At 40.0% G+C, this 16,235-nt stretch overlaps 1 non-coding gene across 1 annotated transcript; it reads left to right on the forward strand.

Annotated features, from left to right (window-relative positions):
- Positions 1-13,246: 13,246 nt before the first annotated feature.
- Positions 13,247-13,353, forward strand: LOC112780187 (small nucleolar RNA R71). The gene has a single exon (XR_003191040.1). It is a non-coding gene; the product is annotated as a small nucleolar RNA R71 (small nucleolar RNA).
- Positions 13,354-16,235: the final 2,882 nt, after the last annotated feature.

A 16,235-nucleotide genomic window follows, 5' to 3' on the forward strand; every position in this document is an offset into this window, starting at 1 on the left:
GGGGATATTGGAGTCGACTAATATCTTCAGGTATGAAAACTGAACTTTTTCTGTAAACTTTTTTGATGACGAGTTTGTATGTTTTTAACTTTTGGGTTGTTTTAGGTTTTGGATTTTTACTTGGCCAGTATAGGTCAGAGCCAAGAGAGGAGGCATAAGAGGCTGTTGCTAAAAAATGATGAGTCTATAATTCTGAAAGAGGAGTTGGATTTGAAAGAGATTGTTATTATGGATCTTAAAAAGAAATTGTCTAAATAAGATGAAGAGTTGAAATTGGAGAAGAGTAACCATGACAAAGATGTAGAGTTGTTGAAAAAAAGAAAGTGATCTTTCCAATTTGATTAACCAAGTTATTCAGGTTACTATGAAGCTGAAAAATGTGGAGAAGAGTCGTGACACGGAGGTTTTAGATGCCTTTGTTGAAGGATTTGAACGCACTGTTATCCAGGCAAAGTTATTAGCTCCCGAGAGTGATTTCTCGGTGATGGATCCAGCCAAAGTAGTTCAGAATGGAATCTTAGTTGATGACGAGCATGCTGCCGAGGATGAAGATGACAACCTAGCATATTGATATTTGTAGTTTGTTTCAAAATAACTTTTGAAGTTTTTGTTAATGATATGATATATTTGACTGTTGCCAATTTGTTTTGGCTTTATTGGGATTTGTAATAGACAAACTTTTGAACTGACTTTGTTAGGATAATATTTTATCATTGTGTGATTAAGTGATGTGCATTTGACTTGTTGATTGATAAATGGGAAATGGTTTGCTGGTAGTTAGTTTCATATTATATCAAACTTTTTTGTTCCTATTTATCATAGGTTTGATAGAAGTGCATTGGTATTGAGCGAGAATATCTCATTTGATCTGCTGGAGGATTGATTTGAGTTTGAGTTTGCATGTTTGTATATTGCGAGTTTGAGTAGTTATCACTAGTGGATAAATTTTATGATTGTTCAATATTTGATTGAATGATTGAGTTGATTGTAGGTAGTCATAGTTTGGATTGATATAGATCATAAGATAATTAATATAGATCGAAAACAAGGAGATAGTAGATATAGATCGGCCTTTTTTTGGCCACAATGAATTGTTATATGACCTTTGTTTACGAAGGTGCAGGTAGGCTTGTCTCGTTAAAACCTCTCCAAGAAAAATCCCTCTTGAAAAAAATCTTGTGAGTAGGAAAAAGAGTACAAGTCTGTCCCTGTCTTTTTAGCTATAACATTGGTTTAGAGAGAAATATTCGAAGTGTTAGGTAATATTGTACCATCTAAAGATTCGAGCTTATAACCTCCATTTCTGAGGACTTCAATGATTCTGAGTGGATCTCCCATTTGACTACAAGCTTTCCATGAGATGGAGGTCATCCGGCTTGCTCAGTCTTTCTAAGTACCAAGTCACCAACGTGAAATGAGCGAGGATTGACCTTCTGATTGTATCGCCGAGCTATGTTTTGCTGCATTGTTTGGTGGTGGATAGAGGCTATATATAAGATTTCTTCAATTAAATCGATTTCAGTTCTTCAAACTTCATCATGATTGATTGCTTGTGTTCTTAGTGAGGATTGAGAGATCTCCAAAGTAATCATTGCATCAGACCCATAAACTAAACGGAATGGGGTTTTCTTAGTAGTAGAATGTGTAGTAGTGTTATAACCCCAAAGGATTTCTGGAATTAGCTCGGCTCAAAGTCCTTTAGATTCATCCAATTTCTTTCACAAAGCATGTCGGACAACTTTGTTTGTGGCTTCAACTAATCCGTTAGTCTACGGATGTTCAACTGAAGAGAAGTGTTGCTTGATTTTTAAGTTTTATAAAAAAGATGAGAAATTATGGTCGACAAACTAATGACCATTGTTAGTAATAATATGATTAGGTATACCAAATCTACATAAGATGTTCTTCTAAACAAAGGAAATCATTTGTTGTGATGTTTATGGCCAATGGTTGAGCCTCAATCCACTTGAAAAAATAGTCAATTGTCACAACTAAAGATTTTACATGTCCTGGTGTGATAGGAAAAGGGCCGAGAATGTCAATCCCCCACTGATAGAATGACGAATTACCTCAGAGTGATGCAATAGCTCGGCTAGTATATGTATTATTGGAGCATGTTTTTGACAATTTGTATAGGTTTTCACCTTTTGAAGACAGTTTTTCTGTAAGCTCAGCCAAAAAATCCCAGCTCAGAGAATTTTAGAGGATTAGCTCTGTGCTCTTACATGTGTGTCACATATTCCTTCATGGACCTCAGCCAAGGCAAGGTCGGCTTCTGACCTTTTTAGACACTTTAATAGAGGACGGGTATAGCCTCGCCTATACAAGTTATCATTTAACAATGTAAAGAATGAAGCTTGTCTCCTGAATCTTTTCAAATTTCTAATTTTTGGGGGAAATATTTCCAGTTTTTAGATAATGGATGTAAGGCTATCGCCAATCATTCTCGTCAGTATTGTGGCAAAAGTTAATAAAATGGATGCTTGGTGTAATCAAAGTGGATTATAAGAGAGTAGTAGTATGTGATTGTGTACTGGCGAGCTTTGACAGGATGTCGGCTCCATGATTTTATTTCCTGGGAATATGATGGATTTTAAATTTTGAAAAATGAGATATGCGTGTTTTGACAACATCTAAGTATTTTGCTAAGAGAGGGTCTTTTACTTGAAAAGATTGGCTTACTTGTTGTACTACCAGTAAAGAGCCACAATGTACCTTTATTGCTGAAATATTTAATTTGATGGCTAACCTTAAGCAATGAGTGCTTCATATTCGGCCTGGTTGTTACTGGCCTTGAAGGAGAAGCGTAGATAATTTTCCAAAACTATTCCATTGGTGTCTTCAAGAAGGATTCCTGCTCCTGACCCCTGTGAGATAGAAGTGCCGTCGACGTATAGTGTCTACTCTGCTGGTATATGATTGGAGGTGGGAGCAGTAAACTCAGCAACAAAGTCGGCAAGGTATTGTGATTTGATGGAGCCTCAAGGTTGATATATGATATCAAACTCGGATAATTCAATAGACCACTTTATTAATCGACCAGTTAGTTCTGGTTTTGTGAGCACTTGTCGTAGTGGTTGCTTAGTTCAGACATTGATGGTATGACTCTGGAAATAAGGTCGAAGATGCCTAGCTGAGAATACTAATGCCTGATTGAGAATACTAAGGCAAGAGCGAGCTTTTCTATCTTTTGATAGCAAAGCTCGGTATTTTGCAGCAATTTGCTAATGAAGTAAACAGATTGTTGCATCTTGTTCCTTTCTATAACAAGAACAGAACTAATTGCCCAGTCGGTAATAGATAGATAAAGATAAAGTTCTTCTCCAAATTCAAGTTTTTGCAAAATAGAAGGGTTTGAAAGAATAGGTTTTAAATTTAAAAAAGCAGTTTTACATTCATCGTCCCATTTGAAGTTGTTTTTCTTTTTGAGTGATTGGAAAAAGGAGAAAGATTTGGAAGCTGAACAAGGTAAGAATCTTGATAAAGTAGCGAGTCTCCCTGTTTGAGGACTTTGCATTTCCAAAACAACTCGCATTTTTCAGGGGTTGCCTCTATACCTCGGCTTGTCAGCATAAAGCAGAGGAATTTACCTCCTAGGACGCCAAAGGCACATTTCTCAGGGTTTAATCTCATGTTGTAATTTCAGATCTGTGCGAAGATCTTCGCAAGGTTGTCTGTGTGAGATTTGCCGACTTTGGTTTTGTGACCATGTCATTAACATAGACTTCGACGTTTCGACCAATTTGCTTAGCGAATATTTTGTTCATAAGTCGTTGGTATGTAGCCGCTGCATTCTTAAGGCCAAAACGCATAACTTTATAGCAAAAATTACCGTATTCAATTATGAAAGCAGTTTTACCTTGGTCTGATGGATGCATGAGGATCTGGTTATAACCAGAATATGCATCCATGAAACTTAAAGTGCCAAAGCCAAATGAATTATCAACTAAAGCATCAATGGATGGTAAAGGGTATGCATCTTTAGGACATGCTTTCTTTAGATCGGTGAAGTCAACCCACATACACCATTTACCATTATGTTTCTTTACCATGACAACATTGGCTAACTATGTTGTGAATTTGAGCTCTCGGATGAAGTTGGCATCAATGAGTTTTTTGGTCTCTTCCAAAGACGCTTGTTTCTTTTCTATTCCGAGTTTGCATTTTTTCTGTGTTATAGGTCTGAATGACAGGTTTATCTCCAGTTTATGAGATATTACATAGAGATTGATGCGTGGCATATCTGCAGGTGTCCAAGCAAATAGGTCGGCATTTTGTTAGAGAAATTAGACGAGCTTCTCCTTTTCGTCACCATGCATGGTTGAAACTACAAAAGTGAACTTTCTTGGATCAATGGTTAAAGGAACTTTTTGTAATTCTTTATTTGGGTTAGTCCAGTCTTGAAACTCGGCGCACTGATCTAACTCGTCTAATGAGGGAAGCTCGAGCAACTTGTGGACAACATTTACTTGTGCACCTATGGCTCGGTTAGAGATAGGCATTTTGAGATTGATGTTATAACAATGCCGAGCTTCACGGTGGTCACTATGAATTATTGCAACATGGTTGTCCTGCACATAAAACTTAACACAGAGATAAATTATAGATAAAATTGCACCAAACTTATTCAAAAAGGTCGACCAAATATTAAGTTATAAGGACTGAAATAATCAATCACCAGGTATTGAACATCTATAGTTTTAGTTAGAGGATTCTCACCAAGCTTGGTTTGTAACCATACTGATTCCAACACAGGTACTCGTTCACCTGAAAATCCTACCAGGTCTCTAGTGGATGGCTGTAGTATGTTATCACTCAACTTTATTTTCTAAAATATGGAGTAAAATAGAACATCAACACTGCTTTCTGGATCCAACAAGACTTTCCGAACTATTAGGTCTCCCAGTTGAATAGAGATGACAACTGGGTCGTCTAAATTAAGTTTCGTTGAATCAAAATCGAACGATTGGAATGTCATTACAGGGAAGGTTAGTAGAGTTTGATGATTGTTGATGGTTCTCTCTACAGTGAGCATAGCTCAGTAAGTGCGTTTACGCGGAGCTTGATGCTCCACCTCCCACGAAGCCCCTAGATATATATGCAATTAATCACACCTCGGAGTTAATTGGGCTGAGCTGTGTGTGCTCTGTCCTTATCCCGGGAAGATTGACCAGCAGGAGATAAGTCAGATTGATGTGTGCTGCGCTTTTAGATGTGGCCACAGGTGTGTTTGTCCAGATGTCCTTGCCAAGCTAAGCACTCGAGCAAATCTTTGGCAACAACACACTTATCAGTAGTGTGACTGTGTTTCTGGTGAAAAGCACAGTACTTTGTCTTTGATGCACGGAAAATTGTCTTTTAACAAATCTCCCTCGGCAAGTATACCGAATTGTCGTCAAGTAAAAACTCACAATAGAGTGAGGCCGAATCCCACAGGGATTGATTGGTCAAGCAACTTTAATTGGAAGAATGTTCTAGTTGAGCTAAGCAGAAATTGGGTTGAGAATTGCAGGAAATGAAATGGCAGGAAAGTAAATTGCAGAAAATAAATGACGGAAGGTAAATTGCAGAATCTTAAATGGGGAAGGGGAGTTTAGCATGAAAGTAAATAGCAGAAAGTAAAGAGAATGGGTAAGATCAGAAATGGGGAGTTCATTGGGCTTAGGAGATGTTGCATTCTTCGGATCAAGTTCATTTTCATCTCTTCCTCAATCAATGCATTCATTGATCTCCTTGGCAATCTTAAGTGATTGAATTCCAATTCCTTGATAATTCAATCTCTTAAATCAGATCAATAGCCAATTCCTTGGTCTAATTGCTCATGAGAAGAGATGAAGTGTGGTCACTGATTATACCACATGTATTTCCAAATCAAAGTATTGGGAGAATTATATGTCACCATATCTGCCCAAACCCCAATTTGGTCCAACATGAGAAAGCAATTCTAGCATGATCTCTTCATTCCTCTTCCAAGGTTCAGAAGAGATCCAAGTATGAATAGCTTCTTTTCCAAGATAACTACTCAATTGGATGAAGATTGAAAGCTTTCTAGTAAAATCAAGAGAAAAGAGAGAAGAAGGATAATGAAAACTATTATTGATCCATCAAATTACAACAGAGCTCCCTAACCCAATGAAAGGAGTTTAGTTGTTTATAGCTCTAGGAATGAAAAGCATAGATGGAGAGTACATTCTGAGAATTAAACTAAAAGTTGCAGAGAAAGTAAAATACAGAGAGTAATAATAATAATGCCAAAAGCTCTCTTCTAGTTCAAAGCTCTCTCTATTTATACTACTCTTCTGATCTTCTAGTTAATTCTTCAAGTCTTGGATATGGGTCTTTGGATCTTGAGTTGAAGCAGTTATCTTCTTCAGTGGGCTTAGCTTTACTTGCAGAGAGAAAGTGTGAAGTAGGCAGGGATTCTAGCTTAGGACGTTAGTGGCGTTAACGTTAAGTGAAAGTGTGGGTTCGAGAACGTTAGTGATAATCACCTTTTTCACTAACGTTCCTAACCCAAGGATGATCCACGTTAACTTCAACGTTAGTGGCATCAACGTGACCACTAACGTTGCCTCTTGGTCCTTCACACACGTTATTGGGGCTTACTTTTTTCAATAACGTTGAGAGTATCCCTTTCTCCCTACGTTAGAGTTCACGTTAGAATAGTTAACGTGGCCTTTAACGTAGGCTTGCCAAATCTTCGAGAGCGTTAGTGACACTTACCTTTATCACTAACGTTCCAAAATGCCCCTACTTCCCACGTTAGAGTTCACGTTAACTAGGTTAACGTGGCTTCTAACGTGGTATTGCTAGCCATCTCCAACGTTAGTGACAAAGGTGAGTGTCACTAACATTGGCTCATCATCCCTTTTACTCACGTTAGCTTCCACGTTAATGTAGTTAACGTGGGAGTTAACGTGGCTTATAGTGGCTCATCCCAACGTTAGTGACAAAGGTGAGTGTCACTAACGTTGGTGATTCTTTGCTCTCTCCATGTTAGAGTCCACGTTAACTGAGTTAACGTGGCAACTAACGTGGCTCAAAGTGGCTTAGCTCAACGTTAGTGACAAAGGTGAGTGTCACTAATGTTGGCCATTCTTTTGTTTTCCCACGTTAGAGTCCACGTTAACTGAGTTAACGTGGCTCTTAACGTGGCCAATATGAGCTTGGTCCAACGTTAGTGACAAAGGTGAGTGTCACTAACGTTGGCTTCATTTTCTTCTTCCACGTTAACTACCATGTTAATGTAGTTAACGTGGCAATTAACGTGGGCTATGATGGCTTCGAGGACGTTATTGGCGATTACTTTTCTCATTAACGTTGCAAGCTAGCTCCCCTTCCACGTTAGAGGTCACGTTAGTTAGACTAACGTGGCTGCTAACGTGGTTCTTCCTTGCTTCCTTTGTCCTGAAATCAAGAAATAAAGTGCATCAAAGTTCTAGTCCAAGTTATGAGACATGCATAATCCAATTTGTCATTCAATTCATGCATAATTCTCATGAATTCATATACAAATCACAATGTTAGCTTGAATCAAGATGTAAGTGAAATTCTACCCAAAACTTGCTTATTTCCTAAGAAAGTGCATGAAACTACCCTAAAACCATAAAGAAAAGGTCAGTGAAACTGGCCAAAATGCCCTAGCATCACAACACCAAACTTAAAGCTTGCTTGTCCCTAAGCAAGTACTGGAACAAGAGAATGATGAATGAAATGACAAGATGAATGAATCATTATTGTGGAAGTCATGTTCTTGGTTTTATGGGGTTTCATGCATAGCAACTTAGGTTCATTCCTTTACTGGCTTTCAGACCTTTATCATGCCTTGGAATACTCACTTGATTGCACCCTTTGAGACTGTTATTCATTGATCCCTTTGTCTTTCCAAGGTCTCTTGCATCCTTAGGCTAAGTGCTCTGTGAGGGGGCGACTCTTTAAAATAAGCTTTCAGCCAACACTCCCGAACCAGTTGGTTCAAGGTGCTAGCTGTTGAAGCACCCCTAAGGACTTACTCCCTCAAGTCTCTCTCCCCCATACATGCACACCACAGGCACATGGTTTGTTATTTTCTTCCCTTGAGGTCTTGGTGTCCAGCACCTCTTTGGGTTACTAAATGTTCTGTAGCAAGCTTGCTCTTGATAGTGGATTTTCAGTTGATAATCCCGGGTTAGTTAACCAAAGTTACCAAGTGATGAAGCACTCCTAAGAACTTATTCATCCAAGCAGATCCTTGGTACAAGAGCACCACAGACACATCCCTCAATATTCAAGCCCTTGGTGCCTAGCCTTATTCTTTATTAACTTTTCTTTCTTTTTCAACTCTTATTGTTCTTTTCCTTTTTCTTATTAGGATCTTATTAGTTAGCTAGTCTCATGGGGTGTGTTTCAAGCATATGATTTAGGACAGATAGTTACCTTTCCACCTTGTTGGTGAACCAACTTAGCTAAGTGATTACTACACCACAAATCTAAGAACTTACTCCACAAATTGAACTCCACTCTAGTCTTTCATAACATCTCTTTTTATTTAGCTTAAAAAGGACAAGCATACAATAAGCAAGATGGAATTGAAAACAGGCAATTTGACTAGCAAGCATAGACCTAGGCAAAAGCAAACTTAAAGACAGAATTAAAAATTCCTAAGCTACTATGGAAGCATGTTCTATTTCATACATGATTTTCCTTATTTAAGAAAAAACTTGAAAAAGAAATATGGAATAATGAGGGAACTCCACCACCTTTTACTCTTGGGGGTGCTCATGCTCTCCTTCCTGTTTGTCCTCCTTGTGTTTTTCTTGAGTGCTTGCACTCCCACTTCCCTTGCCTTTTCCAATCAACTTCTTCCAGAAGCCAGCATCTTCCATCTTCTTTTTCAATGTTTCCTTCTGCTGTTTCACCTTCCTTTCCTCTTGTTCTGTGAGATCTTTTTGGACCTCATCATACCTAAGGATTGCAGAGTGTAGATTATACATATGACTAGACATATAGTTCAACTTGGCTTGAGTGTTTATGTTGAACTCCTCCCTATGTAGTTGCCGTCCTTCATTCAGTACGCTGAACTCATTGAATGCCTTCGTTTGAGCTAGCTGGCGTTGGTTGAGTTCTTGAAGGCGTTTATCTTGACGCTCTTGCCTTTCAGTCACTTGATTGATGGCTTGAGTGAGCTGGGAATAATGTTCCATTTGTTGTTTCTGCCACTCCCCTTGTTGATTCATCCAATTAGAAAGGGGTTCTTCTTGACGATCCATTTGTTGTTCTTGTCCCTCCATATAACTCCTCGCTAGCTCCTCAATGGCTCCGTGAATGTGATTCAAGTTGATGTTGGTTGGATCATAGTACTCTTCTTGCTGATATTCTTCCTGTTGAGGTTCTTCTTAGTGAGGTTCTTCTTGTGGTGTTCTTCTCCCTATTTGAGGCCTTCTTTGTTGTTGGGCGGGTGTCACATACGTTATACGCTGGAGTGTAACCATCCTTCCAGGGTTTACCCAAGTTGGGTTGCTGTCCTCGAAGACTACCTTGGCTTTCGTACACAGCCTAAGGATGGTACTGGGAAACCAAAGTCTAGCACCTGGATCATTCTTCTCGGCTGATTCTTGAATTCCCTCAGCTATAATTTCGTTCACATTGATGCTTCCACCCTTTACTAAGCAGTGTACCATAGTAGCTCGAGTTACGTTGACCTCAGAATTGTTTGCAGCTGGGAGGATAGATCTCCTCACAAGTTCAAACCATCCCTTGGCTTCCGGGATGAGGTCTCCTCTCCTGATGAACCGAGGTCTTCTATCTGAATACCTTTCCCAGTCAGATCCTATAACACACATATCATTCACAATTTCTTCAAGTTCATCATTGTCGGAGCCATTATTTATTCTCACGTGATAACTGGGCTCATCAAAATGTGGTGATTTCAGCTGAAGAACCCTTGTTATGGCATTGGGGATGAAGTCCACCTCTGTTCTTCTCACGTAACTTTTGAAGGTGAGGGCCTTGGTTTTGTCTTCTCTGACCACATTTGCATAGAATTCTTTGATGAGGTTTGCATTTATCTTTGCTTCTGGGTTTGTGAGCCTTTGCCAACCCCTTTGTTTGATCTTCTCTCGAATCTGTGGGCATTCATCTTCGTTGAATTAGAATGTTAACTCAGGCAATATCTTCTTGAGCTTTATCCGTTCAAATTCACGTTCATGGAATGCAGTTTTGAACTTCCCTTCATCAAAAGGGCTGCTCTCCACCGGTTCCTTCCTCTTTTGCCTCTTGGAGCTTGATGATGCCATGAGTAGGAGTTGATGTGTGAAGGTGATGGAAGGTATGGATAGATGGGGGAATTCGGTTGGGTTAAGATTGGGTGTAGTGAAGGGATTTGAGTTCCGGAGGTGTGGAGTATAAGGAATGGGAATTGGAATGTGGAAGGGTTATGAATTAAGAACCACTTATATAGAGGAGTGGTGAGTGAATAGAAGGTGTGGATTGATGGGGTGGTTGTGTGATGGACGAATGGGGTTTAGCATGGGATGAGCACAAGGATCATCAACTTTATGATGGTGTTGGTTCAGTTTCCAAGCTTGTTCTTTTTCTAATGTTGCATGGCAACAATTCCCAATGCAATCCCCTTGGAGACACGTGTAAAGTCCTCTCCTTTTGTGGTAGCCGAACCCTTCAATTGTCCCACCAATCCTCCTACAAAATAAAAGAAAAAAATAAAATTGTGGGAAGTGGCGGCAAGATTTAAAAGACAAGAAAGAGTAACTACTTTTTAAAAATTTTTGTTGTTAACTACTAAGTGCTATTCACAAAGGCAAACCAACTGACTAATTAAATTTCCATATATGCAACCTTGGTGACACCAAACTTAGTTTGTGGCAATGTGGTGTAAGATGATTTGTTCAAGGTGTTAAGAGTGACATGCTATGAGTTGCATTCATGTCCTCTTAGTGTGCCTTGAACACCAAACTTATTCTTCACTATATGTTGCATAAAAGGATTTATTCAGGGATATGTCAAAGTTGATTTGCGATCCATGAACTTTGCTTTATTAACTACTTTAAAAGCATGTAAAACATGGGTTGCCTCCCATGAAGCGCTTCTTTAGCGTCACTAGCTTGACGTTCTTCCTTTGTCAGGGTGGTTGGTAATGCTTCAAATCTTCCCCTCTTACAGTAAACCTATATCCATTGGCTTCATCAATGATCTCTACATATTCTAGGGAGAGAACTTTGTTGATGGTGAAAACCTTAGGTAACTGAGATGGGATGGTGGGGAGATGAGGTGGGATATCTAGGAAGTAAGCTGAGATCACTTTATCCCCTGGAGAGAAATCTTCTGTAGGGATTTTTTTGTTCCTCCATCTCCTTGGTATCTTCTTCTTTGTTTCTTTTGCTGTTATCCTGCTCTTTGTGGTCTCTTTTCCTAGGGGGATTTTGTTGCTGGTCCCATATGATTCTGGTGGTTTTGGCTCCACTTGAGTTTTCTTTGGCTGTGACTGCTGCTGATTATTTTGTTCATCACCCAAAGGAATTCCTGAGTGTACAGCTTGTGCCTCAATGCTTGTTTCTCCCACCATTGCTCTGTCATGCTCTGCCCTTAGTTCCTTGCCTTCCTGACTTGCTTCTTGTGAGGGTTTGAAGACGTTGAAGGTGAGTTGTTCGTCATGTATCCTCAGTATTAGCTCTCCTCGCTCCACATCTATGAGCGCTCTGGATGTAGCTAAAAATGGTCTTCCTAATATGATTGGGTGAAGGTGACTTTCTTCCATTTCCAGTATGACAAAGTCTGTGGGAAGGAAGTAGTTCCCAACCTTCACCAACACATTTTCAACCACTCCAATTGCTTATTTTTGAGTTTTGTCCGCCAGCCTGATGACTACGTCTGTGGGCATCAGCTCATTGATTTGCAGCCTCTTCATAAGGGATAAAGGCATTAAGTTGATGCTTGCTCCCAGATCACAGAGTCCTTTGTCAAACATTGTTTCTCCTATGGCACAGGGGATGTGAAAACTCCCTGGGTCCTTCCTTTTTGTAGGCAGCTCTGGTTGAATGAGAGCACTGCACTCCTTGTTCATCACTATGGTTTGTCCTCTCTTGAGTGAGCTTTTTCTGGTCAGCAGCTCCTTCATATACTTGATGTATGAGGGCATTTGTTGGAGGGCCTTGTTGAATGGGATGTTTACATGGAGAGATGCAAATATGTCAAGAAACCTTGAGTATATTCTCTTCTCTACACCACCATTGAGTAATTGAGGAAAGGGTGCATAGAGTCTCAGCAGCTCCTTCTGTGTAATTGTGGTTTCTTGATGATTCTCTTCCTGCTTTCCTACTGATGTATCTTTAGGTTGTTCTGATGGTTTGTTCGGCTCTTCCTCAGTCTCCTTATCACTTATAGTAACCATCTTGCAATCTTCCCATCTGACATTCTTTGCTTCACCTCTCAGATTTTTCTCTGTGTCACTTGGGAAGCTATCAGTAGGTTGGGGAATCTTCTCAGATAGGTATCCCACTTGAAATTCCAGCCTCTTGATGGTGTCTCCCTGATTCTTGATATTGGCTCGCACCTCCTCTTTGAACACCTTGTTATCTTGAATCTCCTTGCATATGCCTTCAAGTAGGGTTTCAATCCTGGAGAGTCTATCTTCAGATGATGGTGAGTTGAGATTGGAGGGTGAGAAGGGCCATTTTGACTTTGGTATGGATGTTGAGGTGTGTTGTTAGGTGGGTGCTGATATGATCTCTGTGTGGAATGTTGGTGAGTTGCATTGTTGCTGGGGTTGTAGTGTCTCTGATCTTGGCCTTGATCCTGTTGATTTTCCCACCTAAAGTTTGGGTGGTTCCTCTAACCAGGATTATATGTTTTGGAGTATGGGTCATGGTGCTGCCTGGGTGAATTTCCAATGTAGTTGGCTTGTTCCTGATCACCCTCTGTCTCTTCATTCACTCCTTCTTGAGTTGCTGCTGAAGTGGTGATTGCTGCTACTTGATTCCTCTCCATCTTCTTGGTGAGGTCAGCTAATTGCTTGGTAATCATCTTGTTTTGAGCTAGCAGTGCATCCACGTTGTTCAACTCCATCACTCCTCTAGTGTTGCCTCTTTCAGAAGCATAAAAATAGTCATTCTCAGCTACAGTCTCAATGACATCTATGGCTTTTTCAATGGTCTTCTTCTTATTCAGAGATCCCCCGGATGAGTAGTCTACTGCCTTCTTTGATTCATATGAAAGACCTTCATAGAAAATGTGCAACTGCACCCATTCATTGAACATATCTGGCGGGCATCTTCTTGTCAGGTCCTTAAACCTCTCCCATGCTTCATATAGAGTCTCACCATCTTGCTGCCTAAAGGTTTGTACCTCAGCTCTTAACCTATTGATCCGTTGAGGAGGATAGAATCTTGCCAAGAATTTGTTCACCACATCTTCTCAAGTTGCTAAACTCTCCTTTGGAAAGGATTCCAGCCATTTAAATGCTTTGTCCTTGAGTGAGAAAGGGAACAGAAGTAGTCTATAGGTGTCAGGATGAACACCATTAGACTTCACAGTATCGCATATCCTCAGGAAGGTGGTTAGATGTTGATTGGGGTCTTCTTGGACACTTCCTCCGAATGAACAATTGTTCTGAACAAGGGTGATGAGCTGTGGCTTTAGTTCAAAGTTGTTGGCATGTATGGTTGGCCTTTGGATGCTACTCCCACAGTTTCCTGGGTTTGGGTTGATGTAAGAACCCAGAACTCTTCTCTCTTGCCCAGCCTGATGCGTTGGACCTTCTCTGCCATGGTTGTGAGCCTCTTCTTCATGATGGTTTTCCATATTCTCATCCATGTCTGGTTCAAAGTACTCTTCCTCTTCCTCAGCACCAACTACTCTCTTTCCTCTTGCTTCCCTCCTTAATCTAAGGAAGGTCCTCTCAGGTTCAGAATCAAAGGAAGTTGAAGCCCCGCTTCTTCTACCTGTCATACAACCAACAAGGCACAAGCAACAGAGATAGATGCAGACAGTAATTTCTACAGAAATGCTGTTAGTGTGAGTGATGCAATATATCAAACAATTAGTGGGTTAGTGACTGAATTGTAAACAACTAAGAAAATGGGTAGGGGAAAGGGAAGAAAATAGCCAAACAGAAAGTAAATTACTCAAATGAACATAAATCAAACAAAATAAAAACAAATGCTCAATCTAGCTATCCAGCAATTTAATCATTGTTGATACAAAATCAATCCCCGGCAACGGCGCCATAAACTTGATGCACGGAAACTTGTCCTTTAACAAATCTCCCTCGGCAAGTATACCGAATTGTCGTCAAGTAAAAACTCACAATAGAGTGAGGTTGAATCCCACAGGGATTGATTGGTCAAGCAACTTTAATTGGAAGAATGTTCTAGTTGAGCTAAGCAGAAATTGGGTTGAGAATTGCAGGAAATGAAATGGCGGGAAAGTAAATTGCAGAAAATAAATGACGGAAGGTAAATTGCAGAATCTTAAATGGGGAAGGGGAGTTTAGCATGAAAGTAAATAGCAGAAAGTAAAGAGAATGGGTAAGATCAGAAATGGGGAGTTCATTGGGCTTAGGAGATGTTGCATTCTTCGGATCAAGTTCATTTTCATCTCTTCCTCAATCAATGCATTCATTGATCTCCTTGGCAATCTTAAGTGATTGAATTCCAATTCCTTGATAATTCAATCTCTCAAATCAGATCAATAGCCAATTCTTTGGTCTAATTACTCATGAGAAGAGATGAAGTGTGGTCACTGATTATACCACATGTATTTCCAAATCAAAGTATTGGGAGAATTATATGTCACCATATCCGCCCAAACCCCAATTTGGTCCAACATGAGAAAGCAATTCTAGCATGATCTCTTCATTCCTCTTCCAAGGTTCAGAAGAGATCCAAGTATGAATAGCTTCTTTTCCAAGATAACTACTCAATTGGATGAAGATTGAAAGCTTTCTAGTAAAATCAAGAGAAAAGAGAGAAGAAGGATAATGAAAACTATTATTGATCCATCAAATTACAACAGAGCTCCCTAACCCAATGAAAGGGGTTTAGTTGTTCATAGCTTTGGGAATGAAAAGCATAGATGGAGAGTACATTCTGAGATTAAACTAAAAGTTGCAGAGAAAGTAAAATACAGAGAGTAATAATAATAACGCCAAAAGCTCTCTTCTAGTTCAAAGCTCTCTCTATTTATACTACTTTTCTGATCTTCTAGTTGATTCTTCATGTCTTGGATATGGGCCTTTGGATCTTGAGTTGAAACAGTTATCTTCTTCAGTGGGCTTAGCTTTACTTGCAGAGAGAAAGTGTGAAGTAGGCAGGGATTCTAGCTTAGGACGTTAGTGGTGTTAACGTTAAGTGAAAGTGTGGGTTCGAGAACGTTAGTGACAATCACCTTTTTCACTAACGTTCCTAACCCAAGGATGCTCCACGTTAACTTCAACGTTAGTGGCATCAACGTGACCACTAACGTTGCCTCTTGGTCCTTCACACACGTTATTGGGGCTTACTTTTTTCAATAACGTTGAGAGTATCCCTTTCTCCCTACGTTAGAGTTCACGTTAGAATAGTTAACGTGGCCTTTAACGTAGGCTTGCCAAATCTTCGAGAGCGTTAGTGACACTTATCTTTGTCACTAACATTCCAAAATGCCCCTACTTCCCATGTTAGAGTTCACGTTAACTAGGTTAACATGGCTTCTAACGTGGTATTGCTAGCCATCTCCAACGTTAGTGACAAAGGTGAGTGTCACTAACGTTGGCTCATCATCCCTTTTACTCACGTTAGCTTCCACGTTAATGTAGTTAACGTGGGAGTTAACGTGGCTCATAGTGGCTCATCCCAACGTTAGTGACAAAGGCGAGTGTCACTAACGTTGGCGATTCTTTGCTCCCTCCACGTTAGAGTCCACGTTAACTGAGTTAACATGGCAACTAACGTGGCTCAAAGTGGCTTAGCTCAACGTTAGTGACAAAGGTTAGTGTCACTAACGTTGGCCATTCTTTTGTTTCCCCACGTTAGAGTCCACGTTAACTGAGTTAACGTGGCTCTTAACGTGGCCAATATGAGTTTGGTCCAACGTTAGTGACAAAGGTGAGTGTCACTAACGTTAGCTTCATTTTCTTCTTCCACGTTAACTACCACGTTAATGTAGTTAACGTGGCAATTAACGTGGGCTCTGATGACTTCGAGGACGTTATTGGCGATTACTTTTCTCATTAACGTTGCAAGCTAGCTCCCCTTCCACATTAG

The sequence above is a fragment of the Arachis hypogaea genome, chromosome 19 (genome assembly GCF_003086295.3).
Source record: "Arachis hypogaea cultivar Tifrunner chromosome 19, arahy.Tifrunner.gnm2.J5K5, whole genome shotgun sequence".
NCBI classification, from domain to species: domain Eukaryota; kingdom Viridiplantae; phylum Streptophyta; class Magnoliopsida; order Fabales; family Fabaceae; genus Arachis; species Arachis hypogaea.